This window comes from Pterocles gutturalis, unplaced genomic scaffold, assembly GCF_000699245.1.
Source record: "Pterocles gutturalis isolate BGI_N339 unplaced genomic scaffold, ASM69924v1 scaffold18124, whole genome shotgun sequence".
Lineage (NCBI taxonomy): Eukaryota > Metazoa > Chordata > Aves > Pterocliformes > Pteroclidae > Pterocles > Pterocles gutturalis.
In genome coordinates, this window is record NW_010136199.1 from 29,811 (window position 1) to 34,042 (window position 4,232).

A 4,232-nucleotide genomic window follows, 5' to 3' on the forward strand; every position below is an offset into this window, starting at 1 on the left:
AAGTAGCAGCTCGGGTCCCAGAGAGTGGAGAAGGCGTCGCCGAGCACCGAGCGAGCTGGAATGAACGCGCCTCCCCTTCACTTTAAGACATTTCGAATGTGATTCACCTTCTTTGGAGAAAAAACTGTAGTTCTGGATAATTCCCAAAAGTGTATTGGTAAAAAGATTTATTGGAAGCAGAGTAGAGTTGGTTTTAGATTTTTTTTTAATGTAAATTTGTGCAGTTTCAGTGGTTTTTATTGTTTATCTGTGGATACTACATAAGATGGTTAATTGCCCGTGTCAGTCTTACTGTCAGATTTTAACTAGATTTTACTTCCTTTTTTTAAGTGTTTTTCTAAGAGTTGTTCTTATTTTTACTGTGAATGATTGCCTCGAGTTACATGGAGACCTTTTTGATGGCGTATTTACTTAGTACGTGAAATTCTACATTTTGAGCATTGGAGGCTTCATGTTGCAAAACTACTTTAAATGGGAAAGCCTGGCAGCTCCCGTGGCTTTTCTGTGTTTCACATTGAGCTTCAGTTTGCCAACCACAACTGAAATTTTTCTGAAATGAGGAGACTTACGCCTTGGAAAATAAAAGCATTAAAGCTAGATTTGCTTACCTGAAAGATTCTCCTATTTTAGCAAGATTTTAACATTTTCCAGGGGCCCAGCTGTATTTTGGAGGGCAGTGGAAGAGATTATTGAGTGGTGGACATGTGAGTATGGCGAGCAGTCTGGGCAATGAATTGGGAGAGTGAGACAGGCGTCTTCCTGCTGCAGTTACAGGAGGGGATGAGCAGCTTTTCTGAGACTGGAAGGGAAAGGAAGAGTATTCAGACTGTCAAGGGCTGGAGAAGCTGCTTGGCTTATTAGTGATGTGTGGTTTGGTTTTTTTGTTTTTTTTTTTTTAGGAAATTTTTTGAATGAATTGCAACATAAAAGTATATGTTTCTCTTTTACAGCCACATTTAATACCTCTGTCAGGGAGCAGTGTAGAAAGGTTAGGCGGAGTTTAACCCTTCTAGCAGCTCATGCAAGATAACCACCAGGTAAATTCTGAAATCATTCTTACCATGGCACACCTGCCTTGGGGTTTTTTGGTCTTGTTTTTTAGCACCTTCCACCACCCCAGTTCTTTGCTGCTGTTCTACACCTTGTGAAACTCCATTGCTAAAAATGGAACTTTCTGTGTCTGTTGAGGCCATGACCTTTTCCCTGTACTAAATCCAAGTGTATTCTGTACGTGTGTGACCAGACGGCTGACACGAGCTGCCAGCACTGCTCCTGGCTCTTAGTTCTGCAATGAGAACTATCCTTTGGTAGTTGGACTGTATTTTTTCTAAGGACTTCAGTTCAACTAATGGAGCTTTTACTGTGTGTGTTTGGGGTTTTATTGTTTGTTTTTGTTATTCTTTTTCTCAGTTCCTGTGTGAAATACTGGGCCCTCATAACTATAGATTTGCAGGCAAGGGCTAAACTGTTTTTTGTTTGTGCAGGGTTTATAAAATAACGTGCTGCTGTTGTGATTTGTTTTAATAAGCTAATTTCAGCAATATATTTGGCTCTGGAAGTAAGCCATACTGTATCACTGGGTTCCATTTCGGAAGAGGAAGGCGTAGGGTACGGAATGACCAGAAACACCGCTTCAAGCGCTGCTGTCTAAAGCTTTGTGTGTGTCATCCACATGTTCAGTAACACCCCTTTCAGGTCTCTGTTAATTCATCTGTGTCCTCTGTGTGTGAGGAGAGACCACACAGCGCTGCTCAGAGGCGTTAATTTATTGATGCGTGGTGAGCAGGGCCACCTTTGTGGCAAAGGCATGGAAGTGATTTCCCCTCCCGATGTGTGTTCAGTGTGGGAAAGCCAGGCTGTGCTCCCGCAGCCCTCGCTGCCCAGACCTCTGCCGTCCAGCCGTGCCCAGGAGCTATTAAACAGTTTTTAAATGGAGAAAGTCAGAGTTTGCCGGTAGTTACAGAGGGCAAATCCCTGGCCACTGTATCTCCGAAGTGGGGCTTTACAGGCAGCCTGTGGCACTTGCCGCGCTCAGGCCTGGTTGCAGAAATGTGGTGGAAGGAAAGGTTTCCTCTAGTGGGAGCTGAGCCCAAGGGCCGCTTCTCTTCTTCGCTGGTGGGCATGGCTTGAGGTGTCATCCTTTGTTTTTCCTCTCTCAACTTTCAGAGGTGCTGTAAAATTCCTTGAGGCTTAATGTTTTATGTATAGTAGGTATTTTTATAGCCTGCTTTTGAATATACTGTGATGAGTGTTTTACTAAGTGGGTGTTCAGTAAAAAGAATTGTATACAAGTGTAAATAAACTGTTATGCTGATACTTGAAGAGAAAAAAAATACGAAGTTGTCTGTTGTATTTTAGGAAGGTACTAAATCACTGACTGCATCCGATGCTTTCTGGTGAGAGCAAGTGTAGACGACGAATGTAGATGGGATGAAGTGAGCGATCGGTTCTCCCCAGGGCGTAACCAGCTCTCTGGAAAGGCACTGCTCAGAGTTCCAGATTATTGTCACTGTCTAAAAGCTGCGTACATCCCCAGCCTACTGAACCATCGCTGACAGGGGAGGTGAAAACCCTCGTCCTGACCTTGTGTATTTGTAGCTGTGTTTATTTTACTGACTTCTGACTGTTCATGCACTCGCTAGCTCAGATGCAGTCTCTCGGGTAGGATTCAACTGTCTTTTCTTACATCATTGGCCTTTGTCGTAATCTTTCAGACAAATGTAATCATTTGACCTTTGATCCAAGTAATAAAGATCAAATGCTACACGTGTGCTGATGTGTGCTTCTCCCTGTGTCCGTTTCCAGTAGCTGAGGTGCCGGGTGAGCGCAGGTCAGCAGCATTCCGCAGCTTTTGGAAGCGCAGGAAGTGTAGCTTGGTTTAGAGAGCGTATGGATGAGTGTAAGGAATAAGTTAATTTACCCCATTGCTTGCTTTACTCTGATAAATAATTATATTTTAAGTAACACTCAGTAACTGAGGAAGAAATTGGAAGAACGGATTAAATGAACACAAGGCAAGATGTGCATGCAATGGAGGAGAAAGGTAAGACCTTAGTCATTTTACCTGGTCATTGGTATTTTAAGATCTGATCCACACTCTTAAAGCGACACTGTTCTTCTGCATGCTGCTACTGCTTTTTTTGGGAAAGCTGAAAAACACCCCCAAAATGCTGCCTTCTAGTACAAATGTGCGTGGATGGGTTAGGTGGATGGCACTAAATTTGCAGGGGTACTTGTCATTCCGAAGGATAAGGACAAAAGTAATTATTACTTTGCGGTTTAGAATTCTGTACTCAAATTTTCCGTCTTTTTGATCACTGTATACTCTTAGGTGGTAAATACTTAATCTTCCCTGCTAGGTGGCAGGAGTGTTTTCTTCGTTTTTAACTCTACTGTGTATTTACGGGGGAGGTAATGTTGGTTGTTTGTTTCAGAGCTTTTAGGCTGCCTTCTGGAGAAAATTCTTTGTCTCCATCTCCCTGTAGTGTGAGGACGGCCCAGACCATGGTGCTCGAGCGAAGCCAGCCCTTTGCTGTCCGCTGGCGGCCCTCGGGCACGGCTGTTCAGCGGAGGAGGTCCCTGAAGCTGTACGACCTGCAGAGGTTTCCATTCTGCTTCCTGTAAGTTGAGCTGAGTCCTGTGTTGGGGCAGATCCCGCTCGGTGCTGCAGTTAACGTAACGCCCACGGCCAAACACTGTGGTGCTGCTGCTGAGCAACACGGCAACGGCTCCGTAGAGGAACGGCGGCTCTGCCCCGGTGTTGGGCACAGCCGGGCTGTTTGAAGGTATGCCCGTGGCAGCGGAAACTTGTATTCCCAGGCAGGCTGCTGCGGGATACTTGGGCCGCACTGTCTTGCGCTTATAGTGCCCTGGAATAAATGTGTAGCGTGGTCAGGGATGGGTGACTGCTCTGAGAGACAGGCTTTGTAAGAAAGTAGTAAGGGTGGCACAGCTGGTGTCACACTGCGAATCTCTGCTTTTGCCTGATTTTTACAGTTTTGTTCATTGTCCTAAAATATTTATTTTTGTAAGTGATCAGGGCTTACAAATTATTATTTTTTTACTGCAGTTTAAAGACAACTAGAGTTTAATTGCATATTTATTTTAAAAAAACCCATAAAGCTATGAAAAGAAAGTGTAATGTAACTTTCTTTTAATTAAAGACAAATAAAAGAACCAAGGGCTCAAACACTTTTTAAGAAGACATCTTCTGTTTCCCAATGTCTTCTCTC